General features: G+C 43.0%; 1 non-coding gene across 1 annotated transcript; it reads left to right on the plus strand.

The window, feature by feature from the left end:
- Positions 1 to 12321: 12321 nt before the first annotated feature.
- Positions 12322 to 12425, plus strand: LOC112205414 (U6 spliceosomal RNA). The gene has a single exon (XR_002939379.1). It is a non-coding gene; the product is annotated as a U6 spliceosomal RNA (small nuclear RNA).
- Positions 12426 to 13073: the final 648 nt, after the last annotated feature.

The raw sequence follows: 13073 nt of genomic DNA on the forward strand, positions 1-13073 counted from the left end.
TTCTCTGCTCTGTGCTGCTACCTGGAAACTCTCCCCAGGCAGTAAGAGAAGACAACTGTGAGGCTCATCTCTTTTGTTTCCTTTCAGGGATCACTGTCCCACGCTACCTGTTGTCCAATGTCTGAAATTGTTGTTTCAGATTTTTTTTCAGTTTAAGTTTTGTTTTTTTGTTTTTTTTTTTTTTTTTGAGACGGAGTCTCTCTCACCCTGTTGCCCAGGCTGGAGTGCAGTGGCGCAATCTCGGCTCACTGCAAGCTCCGTCTCCCGGGTTCACGCCTTTCTCCTGCCTCAGCCTCCCGAGTAGCTGGGACTACAAGGCACCCACCCCCATGCCCGGCTAATTTTTTTGTATTTTTATTAGAGACGGGGTTTCACAGTGTTTGCCAGGATGGTCTCGATCTCCTGACCTCGTGATCCGCCCGCCTCGGCCTCCCAAAGTGCTGGGATTACAGGCGTGAGCCACGGTGCCCGGCCCAGTATAATTTATTGAATAATCTTTGTCTCCCTTCCTGAATTAAAATGCAGCCATATAGCAAATTACCATATATTCTTGGGTCTATTTAACAGAATGCTGTATTAATTTTTTTTTTTTTTTTTTTTTTGAGACGGAGTCTTGCTCTGTCTCCCAGGCTGGAGTGCAGTGGGGCGATCTCGGCTCACCACGCAAACTCCGCCTCCCAGGTTCACGCCATTCTCCTGCCTCAGCCTCCCCAGTAGCTGGGACTACAGGCGCCCGCCACCAGCCTGGCTAATTTTTTGTATTTTTAGTAGAGACAGGGTTTCACCGTGTTAGCCAGGATGGTCTTGATCTCCTGATCTCGTGATCCGCCTGCCTCGGCCTCCCAAAATGCTGGGATTACAGGTGTGATCCACCGCACCCGACCCAGTTTAAAAAATTTAAAGGCAACATGGCAAATTTTTCTTTTCTTTTTTTTTTTCTTTTGAGACGGAGTCTTGCTCTTTTGCCCAGGCTGGAGTGCAGTGGCACGATCTCGGCTCCCTGCAACCTCCACTCACGGGTTCAAGTGATTCTTCCACCTCAGCCTCCCTGGTAGCTGGGATTATAGGCACCTGCCACCATGCCTGGCTAATTTTTGTATTTTTAGTAGAGACGGGGTTTTGCCATGTTAGCCAGGCTGGTCTCAAACTCCTGACCTCAGGTGTCGGCCCGCCTCAGCCTCCTAAAGTGTTAGGATTACAGGCGTGAGCCACTCCGCCCAGCCAAGATGGCAAATCTCATTCCCCTTGCTCCATTATGGCAAAAAGCAGAAGTCCCAGGAGCCATATTCCAGTTACAGATATGTTACTTTTTCCCCTGAGCAAGTTAGTTAATCTCTCAGACCTTACTTCCTCAAATGATTTTAAATGATATTTATACATGTGTAATACATATGTCAGCTTCATAGAGGTTCCCAAGTCCTTTGGAACTCAAATAACATTTGGTTCAAATACCCGTCCCATTTTCTCAGAGGATACTCTGGGGTTTAGTTTCCTTTCGGCGTTCTCTGGTTCTGAAATCTTGCTTCCAGCAATGCTAAAGCTCCGGTGCTCCGTGTCACCTTGTCCTCTCACTGGCACTGGAGACTGCCTCAATCTCTTCTCTGTGAAGCACCACTATCCAGACTGTATTATTGTTGAAGGAAGAGAGCCACAGAAGGGGATGACATTCTGGGGCAGACTGACCTAATTTGGATTTTAACGTTTCTTAACTTAAAAATTCCTGGTCCATTCCCATTTATGGAGAAATCATTCTGTGTCTCTTCCATTCAGGCTGTAGCCTCTAGGCATTGTGCTGGGTCCCTCTTAGGGTCACTACAGGTCCTTATAGTGCCTTTGTGCACATTTAGAAAAAGGTACCCTAGGCCGGGCACTGAGGCTTATGCCTGTAATTCCAGCACTTTAGGAGGCTGAGGAGAACGGATCACCTGAGGTCAGGAGTTCAAGACCAGCCTGGGCAACATGGCGAAACCCTGTCTCTACTAAAAATGCAACTATTAGCCTGGCATGGTGGTGGGTGCCTGTAATCCCAGCTACTTGAGGCAGGAGAATTACTTGAACCTGGGAGGCAGAGGTTGCAGTGGCTGGGTAACAGAGCAAGGCTCTGTCTCAAAATAAAAAAAAAAAAAGGGGCACTACATTCGAGAGGCCTCACAACACATGGCCAGATTGCAGCCCCAGTGCCTCCTCAGCTGGCTAACTTACTTGTCTCAATCCCTCAGATTCTAATTTATTTCTTATAGAGTAGTTTAGCTCTTTCTTTACTTGCCCCAAGCCATCAAACTTATTCCCAAAGGGTCTCATTTTTATAATTAATTTTTAAAATGTGCTCCTAAACCATAATAGTTCTAACTAGCACTGGGATCAGTTTTGATTTTTTCTTCCCCTGCTAAATGTACACCATGATGATGGCAGTGGTGAGGAAGACAATGACAACAATCCTTAAGCCAATATGTTTAAGTTATTACATGAAGAAAAACAATGCCCTTTTCCAGGAAAATAAATGGTCTTTTCTTTGACATGTAAGAGATTTCTTGTTATACCCCTATTCACTACAGAATAGAAACTAGAGTTTCTAAAGTACTTTAAGCTCTCAAAAATAAAAATGCTTAACTCTGCAGATGCATTTGATAAATGTATCTGTATGGCAGCAAGCCAGCAAGTTCCTGAACGACAACAGGATGTAAGCTCAGCTTTATGAAGCATATTTATTGTCAGAGTCATCACATTCTCTAACAGACCATGGGGAAGTAAGAGACATGGGCCACAATTTTGACATCATATGTTTCTGCAATTTAAAAATGCACCAACAGCATTTGGGAGAAACAAAAAAGGCAGGATGTTAAATGTTCACACCAACTATAAGTTACATACTCTTCAGAAGTTTAAAATGAGAACAATAAAAGCATGTCATGGAAGCAGACAGCGTATCTACTTTTTGTTTAGGTCCTCTACAGCACATTTCTCTATATCTTGAAGAAAAAGTCATTTTGCTAATATTGTTGCTAAATAAATGCACAGTAGTCTTTAAAATAGACTTTTAAAAGGCACCATTCCTATTAGGCTGCTATAAAGATGAAATGAAATAATACATGTAAAATGCTTAGTGTAATGCTTGAAGCATAATACTGTTGACTACTCCACAGAAATTCAGAAGGAATCACAAAGAGAAGACTAGGGGATTATTTATTCCTGGTATTACTCAATCCAATTCAACAAATATTTAATGATCATCAACTTTATTTTTATTTTTATTTTTTTGAGATGGAGTCTCACTCTGTTGCCCAGGCTGGAGTGCAGTGGTGTGATTTCGGCTTACTGCAACCTCTGCCTCCTGGGTTCAAGCAATTATCGTACCTCAGCCTCCCAAGTAGCTGGGATTACAGGTTTGTGCCATCGTGCCCAGCTAACTTTTGTATATTTAGTAGAGACGGGGTTTCACCATGCTGGCCAGGCTCGTCTCGAACTCCTGACTCCAGGTGATCCACCTGCCTTGGCCTCCCAAAGAGCTGGGATTACAGGCGTGAGCAACCACGTCCAGCTGATCGTCAACTTTATGCTAAGAATTGGGCTGGGAGCAGGTATAGGAGGAAATAGAAAAGAATGCTGTGGCCAGGCAAAGTGGCTCACATCTGTAATCCTAACATTTTAGGAGGCTGAGACCAGAGGATTGCTTCAGCACACAAGTTTGAGACCAGCCTGGGCAATCGAATGAGAACCTTCTCTATAAAAAATTAAAACAAAAATAAATTAGCCTGGTGTGGTGGCATGCACCTGTTGTCCCAGCTACCCAGGACACTGAGGCAGGAGGATTGTTTGAGCCTGGGAGTTTGAGACTATGATTGCACTACTGCACTCCAGCCTGGGTAGCAGACTGAGATCCCATCTCTCTCTAAAAAAAAAAAAAAAAAAAGCTGGGCACGGTGGCTCACGCCTTGTAATCCCAGCACTTTGGGAGGCTGAGGCGGGCGGATCATGAGGTCAGGAGATCGAGACCATCCTGGCTAACATGGTGAAACCCTGTCTCTACCAAAATACAAAAAATTAGCCGGGCATGGCGGCATGTGCCTGTAGTCCCAGCTACTTGGGAGGCTGAGGCAGGAGAATGGCGTGAACCCGGGAGGCGGAGCTTGCAGTGAGCCGAGATGGCACCACTGCACTCCAGCATGGGTGACAGAGCGAGACTCCGTCTCAAAAAAAAAAAAAAGTATGTTTATCTTGTTTTAGGAGGAGAGAGCAGAGGACAAATATTGGATATATTTAATTTTATTAACTAAATGTTAAGTTTAAATATTGACAATGTCACACTTGAATTATTGAATATGTTTAATTTTATGAAGTATGTTATGTTGCTCTAAATATGCATATTTAGTTTAATGTGTATTGTTTTATGTAGATGACTTAGAGATAATTTTGTATTTGTCAGTAATCCTAACCACAGAATGTTATAGTTTTCAGTGGCACTAACACTTTCTTCTCTAAGAACATTAAAATAATTGAGCCAACTGGAATAGTGCCATCACCTCTAATTATTGGGCCTTAGGAGTAAATAGATCAATTAAGAACTATGCCTTACTTCTAAAATAGCAAGCTTAGAGATGTGCTAGGACGTGACAGGTCCTTGTTCCTGATGACAAGGGTGAATGGCCTTGTAGGTCTCTTTAAGGAGATTGCATGTTAGCCTAGGTTTTGTAATAGCCAGTCTCCAAGATGGCCCTCAGTGATCCTTGCCTGTTGGTATTCATGCCCTTGTGTAGTTTCCTCCCACACTGAATTAGGGTTGGCCCTCTGTGACCAATAGAATACAGCAGAAGTGATGGTGGGCCTTCCAAGGCTGTCATAAAATCCACTGATGCTTCTGCTTTGGTCTCTTGGATCACTCATTCTGGGAAAAGCCAGCTACAATCCTATGGGGACCCTGAGTAACCCTTGTAGGAAGGCCCATATGGAGAAGAAGGAAGGTGCACAACCAACAGCCAGCACCACTTTGCCAGTCATGTGAATTAGTCAGCTTGGAAGTGAATCCTTCAGCCCCACTCAAGCCTTGAGATGACTGCAGCCCTGGCCAAAATCTGATTGCATCCTTCTCAGAGCAAGAACTTCCAGGCCACACTCTTCCATATTTCCTGACCCACAGAAACCATGAGAAATAAAATGATTATTGTTTTTCTAACTCACTAAGTTTTAGAATAATGTGTTACTGATACAGAAGGTATGGAAGTGATGTGACTCATTCAAGGAATTTTTGTTATGTTTTGTTTTTGTTTTTTTTATTTTTTATTTTATTTATTATTATTATTTTTTTGACAGGGTCTCACTCCTGTTGCCCAGGCTGGAGTGCAGTGGTGCAATTATGGCTCACTGCAACTTTGACTTCCTGGGCTCAGGTGATTCTGCCGCTTCTGCCTCTCAAGTAGCTGGGAACACAGGTGCACACAACCACCCTTGGCTAATTTTTAAATTTTTTGTTGAGATGGAGTCTTGCTATGTTGCCAGGGCTTGTCTTGACCTCCTGGGCTCCAGTGATCCTCCTGCCATGGCCTCCCAAAGTGCTGGGATTACAGACATGAGACACTGCAGCCAGCCATAGACCTGCATTTAGAAACAACTCTGCCTGAGTCCAGGCATGATGGCTCACGCCTGTAATCCCAGCACTTTGGGAGGATGAGGCGAGAGGATCACTTGAGGTCGGGAGTTCAAGACCAGCCTGGCCAGCATGGTAAAACCCTGTTTCTACTGAAAACACAAAGATTAGCTGGGCGTGGTGGTTCATACCTGTAGTCCCAGCTACTCAGGAGGCTGAGGCAGGAGAATCGCTTGAACCCAGGAGGCAGAGGTTGCAGTGAGCCAAGATCGAATCACTGCACGCAGCCTGAGTGACAGAGCAAGAATCCCACCTCAAAAAAAAAAAGTATATATATATATATAATATATATATTATATATACACACACACATATATATACTTATGTATACTTTTATGTATATATACTTTTATATATATTTTTAAGACATCAGCAACATTGACTGATTTTACTTATTTGTTTATTATTATATATTTTTTCATACAGAAACAAGATCTTGCTATGTTGCCCAGGCTGATCTTGATCCTGGCCTAAAGTTATCCTCCTGCCTTGGCCTCCCAAAGTGCTAGGGATTATAGGTGTGAGCCACTGTCCCAGCTCATAATCTGATTCTAAAGAGACAATTGATATCTTAAACTGAAATTTATTTTTAACTTTTTTAAAAATTTATTTTATTTTATTTTTAAATTTATTTTATTTTATTTTATTTATAAGAGACAGGGTCTCTTAACAACAACAACAACAGCTACGAAAAAACTGTAACAATCTCCTAAAGTGTTTGTTTATGTGTTGAAATGTTTTCCTTTTTAACTTCACAGAAATCTTTTGGAAACTATTCTTTCTTACTTTGAAGAAATATTTATCTGAAGTTCAGCAATTCCTTCCATTTTACACCATTTTACTTCCATTCTACCCTTGGAACCAATGTATGTCTCGAGTTTGTGATTACAGCTTTGACTAAGCATGGCTCTCTCCTTCTTTCCTTGGGCAGTGCTTTAATGGATTGCCCAGCCATCTGTATGGACCCAGGAAACTATTATACTTCCATTGGAAAGTCCCTATATGTGATCTGTGTTAAAGAACTATAGAGCACAGGTCACAGGAAGATTCACTCCCACCCAGGATAGGATGTGTGGCATGAGTTGACACTTGGGAAAGCTCCCTCTCAGACTGTTTTCCCTCTGTTTTTCCGCAGAATCTGAGATTCCATCATCAGATGAGTTCTCATTAGCTGGCTCCAGCAGTTGCTTACTAAATTGTATATAACTTTGTGCATCTTCCATTTGCCTTCCAGATTTACTTTCCACCCTTCCTCACCTTGCTCTGTAGGGCCACTGTCCTGTGTGGATTACTTCAATAGCTTTGGCTTTCAGTAGAGTTCAACCAATGAAGATCCCAGCAGAGATCAAGAAGAAAGGGCAGTGAGGGGTGTTATTATTGCCCAGCTTCTTTCCTAAGAGGTTGTCTTGGGCTGGCTAGGGTCCCTTGACTGAAGGGTCCCTTCTCTCAAGGAAGGCATCTCTCAATGGCTCTCTGAAGAATCTGCATCCTCCCATCATCCTTCCAGGCCTAAAGGTGGTATTATAAAAGCCCTGATACTGCTGTGCCTTGTGGCTCTCCTACACACTGCATGCACGTGTAAATAGTACCTTTATTAAACCCACTTTGAGTTATACTAATTTGGTTGTGCCATCTGTTTCCTCCTGGGACTTTGATAGAGACACCTTCATAGAAGCAAATTATTAAGCTATTATTGGCCATAAACATCCAATTATAAATTAGTTTGTAAAACTGGTTTTCAAGGAATAACTACCTGAGGTTGGACTCAGAGGGAATGAGATATAGGACAAATAAATCTTGACAGAGTTAAAGAGAAACAATACAATGCAACAAAGAGAGGAAGGGGGTTTGAAACTGGGAGATTTCAGTTTGAATTCCAGATCAGCAGTTTACCCCAGGGCCTCATTTTTCTCATCTCTAAAATGAAGGTTTTAATTTTTAAATTTTATGATTTTGTTGAGACAGAAGTCTTGCTCTGTTGCCCAGGCTGGAGTGCAGTGGCGCAATCTCAGCTCACTACAACCTCCGCTTCCTGGGTTCAAGTGATTCTCCTGCCCCAGCCTCCCAAGTAGCTGGGACAACAGGCGCGTGCCACCACGCTTGGCTAATTTTTGTATAAAATGAAGGTTTTAAATAGAATAATGGCTTTCAATCTGTGTTACACAAAACCCCACAGTTCCCAAGAGGTACCTCAATGTCCAACAACCTGGGAAGTGAGAGATGTAGAGAAAGGACAGGAAGAAAAAGACAGATCCCAACTCTACTTCAACCAGGACAGCTTTGCTCTGTCTGCTTATAGAGATTTCTGAGGTGATGTATACAAGACTGGATATTCCAGCTGCCAATCTTCTAGGGAAAAGTGAGCTGTGGGACATTTGTGTGTGTGTGTGTGTGTGTTTATTTTTTTAGAGATGGAGGTCTCACTGTATTGCCCAGGCTGATCCAACTCCTAGCTTCAAGCAATCCTCCTGCCTTGGCCTCCCAAGTAGCTGAGATTACAGGGGCAAGCCACTGTGCCTGGCTAATGTGCACATGTATTAGTCCGTTTTCACGCTGCTGTAAAGATACTACCCAAGACTGGGTAATTTATAAAGGAAAGAGGTTTAATTTACTCACAGTTCTGCATGGCTGGGGAGGCCTCAAGAAACTTACAAGCATGGCAGAAGGCGAAGGGGAAGTAAGGTACCTTCTTCATAATGTGGCAGGAGAGAGAAGGAAGAGGAACTTCCAAACACTCGGAAAATCATCAGATCTCTTGAGAACTCACTATCACAAGAACCGCATGGGGGAAACCGCCCCTTTGATCCAATCACCTCCCTCCCTCAACACATGGAGATTACACATGGAGATGAGATTTGGGTGGGGACACAGAGCCAAACTGGCTAATTTTTAAATTTTTAGTAGAGACGAGGTATCACTATGTTGCCCAGGCTGGTCTTGGACTGCCGGGCTCAAGTGATCCTCCTACCTCTGCCTTCCAAAGCACTGAGATTACAGGTGTGAGCTACCATGCCTGGGCTGGGCTACTTTAATTTATTCTTCTAAAATGCTAATTACTTTAGATTTTGGGAACCAACAGACATATTGATCACATTTCAAATGGTATCTGGCCAGGCACAGTGGCTCACACCTATATTCCCAGGATTTTGGGAGGGTGAGGTGGGAGGATAGCTTTAGCCCAGGAGATGGAGGCTCTAGTGAGCTATGATTGCGCCACTGCACACCATCCTGGGCAACAGAGCAAGTCTCTGTCTCTAAAAAGTAAATAAAATAAAATAAGATAAAATGTATCTTAGACACACTTAAAAAATTCTATACATGCTGCAGATGTATCAGACACACTTTTTTTTCTTTTTCTTCTTCCACAGGCTGGTGGGGTGGAATAAAACACACTTCTGACCAAGGAATCAAGTTGTTACTAAAGAATAGTCATTTTTCTCTCCTTGAGATAAGCCTTCAGAAGGTCACTTGATAAAGAAATCACAGGAGAGTAAGGGTTATTACTTATGATGTTATTTCAAAAAAATGAGTTGAAACCATCGACTGCCTGGTTTTCAGAAGGTAACCAGCAGAGGGCACTCTAGGCTTTATAGACTGCAGAAAATGCAAGTGGATCCCTCTAGAAGTTGGGGGTCAGTGCCTTAATCTTTATCTCCAGAAAGATACTTTCAGCTTGTTGTTGTTGTTGTTGTTGTTGTTGTTATTATTATTAGATGGAGTCTCGCTCTGTCGCTCAGGCTGGAGTGCAGTGGCGCTATCTCGGCTCACTTCACTGCCACCTCCGCCTCCCAGGTTCAAGCGATTCTCCTGCCTCAGCCTCCCGAGTAGCTGGCATTACAGGTGCCAGCCCCCACGCCCAGCTAATTTTTGTATTCTTAGTAGAGACAAGGTTTCTCCATGTTGGCCAGGCTGGTTTCCGACTCCTGACCTCAAGTGATCCACCCGCCTTGGCCTCCCAAAGTGCTGGGATTAACAGGCGTGAGCCACCCTGCCAGGCCGATATTTTCAGCTTATTAAGAGCTCGCCTGTTGGATGACTGTAGAACATTTTCTTGGTAATGAAAACCGAGGCTTCTGAATTCCCAAATAGCCACGTTAATCAACATTTACAAATAATTGTAAAATAATTTCAAGAGAATGAGAAGATGAGCCAGAGACTGGGAAAAACTATTTACAAAAGACTTATCTAATAAATGACTGTTATTCAAAATATATACAGACCTCTTAAAACACAAGAATAAGAAAAATAACCCGATTAAATAATGGGCAAAAGATCAGAACAAACTCACCAAAGAAAATACACAGATGGCAAATAAGCATATGAAAAGATTTTCATATGTCACTAGGGATACGCAAATTAAAACAACAAGATAGGACCACATACCTATTAGAATGGCAAAAATCACAACAATGAGGACACCAAATGCTGGTGAGGATGTGGAACAACAGGAACTCTCATTCATTGCTGTTGGGAATGCCAAATGATACAGCCCCTTTGGAAAATAGTTTGGCTGTTTCTTACAAAACTAAACGTCTTACCATAAGATACAGCAATTGTGTTCCTAGGTATTTACCAAATAAGTTGAAAACTTATGTCCCCATGAAAACGTGCACATCAATGTTTATAGCAGCTTTGTCCATAATGGTCAAAACATGGAAGCAATATGAAAATGTCCTCAGTAGGTGAATGGATAAACTGTGGTACATCCAGATAATGGAATACTATTCAGCACTGAAAATAAATGAGTTATCAAGCCATGAAAAGACATGGAGTCACCTTAAATCCATATTACTAAGTGAAAGAAGCCAATCTAAAGGGAGGCTACCTATTGTATGTTTCCAATTATATGACATTCTAGAAAAGGCAGCCAGGCATAATCGTGTGTGCCTGTAGTCTCAGCTACTTGGTAGGCTGAGGCAGGAGGATCACTTAGGCCCAGGAGTTTGAGATCAGCCTGGGCAACCTGGTGAGACTGTCTCTAAAAAAAAAAAGAAAGAAAGAAAGAAATTTTTTTTTTTTTCAGATGGAGTTTCACTTTTGTTGCCCAGGCTGGAGTGCAATGGCACAGTCTCAGCTCACTGCAACCTCCGCCTCCTGGGTTCAAGGGATTCTCTTGCCTCAGACTCCCGAGTAGCTGGGATTACAAGTGCCCGAGACCATGCCTGGCTAATTTTTCTAATTTCGTATTCTTAGTAGAGACGGGGTTTCACCATGTTGGTCAGGCTGGTCTTAAACTCCTGACCTCAGGTGATCCACCCATCTCAGCCTCCCAAAGTGCTGGGATTACAGGCGTGAGCCACTGCGCCTGGCCGAAAATGTTTCAATATTAAAAATAAAGAAAAACTTAGAAAAAATTAAAAAGACAAAAGAAAAACCAGAAATACAGGGGTTGGGGAAAAATGAGCATAGAGGATTTTTAGGGCAGTGAAACTAGACTGTATGATACTATAATGATGAATACATGTCATTATACATTTGTTAAAACCTGCAGAATGTACAAAACTAAGAGTTAATCTGTTTTTTTTTTTTTTTTTTTTTTTTTGAGACAGAGTCTTGCTCTGTCACCCAGGCTGGAGTGCAGTGGTGTAATCTTGGCTCACTGAAACCTCTACCTCCCGGGTTCAAGTGATTAAAACAACAATGAGATAGGACCACATACCTATTACCTCTTAGCCTCCCAAGTAGCTGGGATTACAGGCACCTGCCACCACACTGGGCTAATTTTTGTATTTTTTTTTTAAGTAGAGATGGGGTTTCACCATGTTGGCCAGGCTGGTCTCAAACTCCTGACCTGAGGTGATCTGCCGCCATCAGCCTCCAAAAGTGCTGGAATTACAGGCATGAGCCACGGCATCTGGCCTAAATCCTAATGTAAACTATGAATTTTGGGTGATAATGATGTGTAAATATAGGTTCATCAATTGTAACAAAGGTACTACTTTGGTGCAGATGTTGATAGTGGGTAAGGCTCTGCATGTATGTCTAGGAAAGGAGTATATGGGTTATCTCTGTACTTTTTTTGTGTGTGTGACAGGGTCTCGCTTTGTTGTCCAGGCTGTAGTGCAATGCCACAATCTCGGCTCACTGCAACCTCTGCTTCCTGGGTTCAAGTGATTCTCCTGCCTCAGCCTCCTGAGTAGCTGGGATTACAGGCGTGAACCACCACAGCTGGCTAATTTTTGTATTTTAGTAGAGATGTGGTTTCACTGTGTTGGCCAGACTGGTCTCAAACTCCTGAGCTCAAGTGATCTACCCGCCTAGGCATGAGACACCGTGCCTGGCCATCTCTGTACTTTCAACTTAATATTGCTGTGAACCTAGAACTGCTCTAGACAATAGTCTATTAATGGTAGCTCACACCTGTAATCCCAGCACTTTGGGAGGACAAGGCAGGCAGATTTGCTTTGAGCTCAGGAGTTAGAGACCAGCCTGGGTAACATGGCAAAACCCTGTCTCTACCAAAAAAATATACAAATATTAGCCAAGCATGGTGTCTTGTGCCTGTAGTCCCAGCTACTCGGGAAGGTGAGGCTGGAAGATCACTTGAGCCTGGGAGGCAGAGGTTGCAGCAAGCCAAGATCATGCCACTGCATGCCAGCCTGGGTGACAGAGTGAAACTCTGCCTCAGAAAAAAAGAAAAAGAAAAAGAAAAGAAAATAGTCTATTAAAAGCAATAATCCATGCTCACTTCAACAGCATGTGTATTAAAAATTGCAACAATACAGAGATTAGCACTGACCCTGCCCAGGCAGACACACACATTTGTGAAATATTCCATATTTAAAATAATAATGAGAATCCAATGTTCTTGTATCAGTGTTCCCCATTATTAAATTTGTTCTTTTAATGAGTCACCTAGTGATACAGGTTTCCAGGAGATAATATACCCATGATTATCAGGATTTCTTTCTTTTTTTTGAGATGGAGTTTCCCTGTGTTGCCCAGGCTGGAGTACAGTGGTGTGATCTCGGCTCACTGCAGCCTCTGCCTCCCAAATTCAAGCGATTCTCCTGCCTCAGCCTCCCGAATAGCTGGGATTACAGGTGTGCGCCACCACACCTGGCTAATTTTTGTATTTTTAGTAGAGACGGGATTTCACCATGTTGGCTAGGCTGGTCTCAAACTCCTGACCTCACGTGGTCTGCCCACCTCGGCCTCCCAAAGTGCTGGGATTACAGGCATGAGCCACTGTGCCTGGCCAGGATTTCTTTTATTATTTATTTATTTTTATTTTTGAGACAGGGCCTTGCTCTGTTACCCAGGCTGGAGTGCAGTGGCACAATAATAGCTCACTGAAGCCTCAATCAATCCTCCCACCTCAGCCTCCTGAGTAGCTGAGAATACAGGTGCACCCTAGCACACCTGGCTAATTTTTTTTTTAAATTTTTTTGTAGAGACGGGGACGGTGGTGGTTTCCCTATGTTACCCAGGC

The sequence above is a fragment of the Pan troglodytes genome, chromosome 15 (genome assembly GCF_028858775.2).
Source record: "Pan troglodytes isolate AG18354 chromosome 15, NHGRI_mPanTro3-v2.0_pri, whole genome shotgun sequence".
Classification (NCBI taxonomy): domain Eukaryota; kingdom Metazoa; phylum Chordata; class Mammalia; order Primates; family Hominidae; genus Pan; species Pan troglodytes.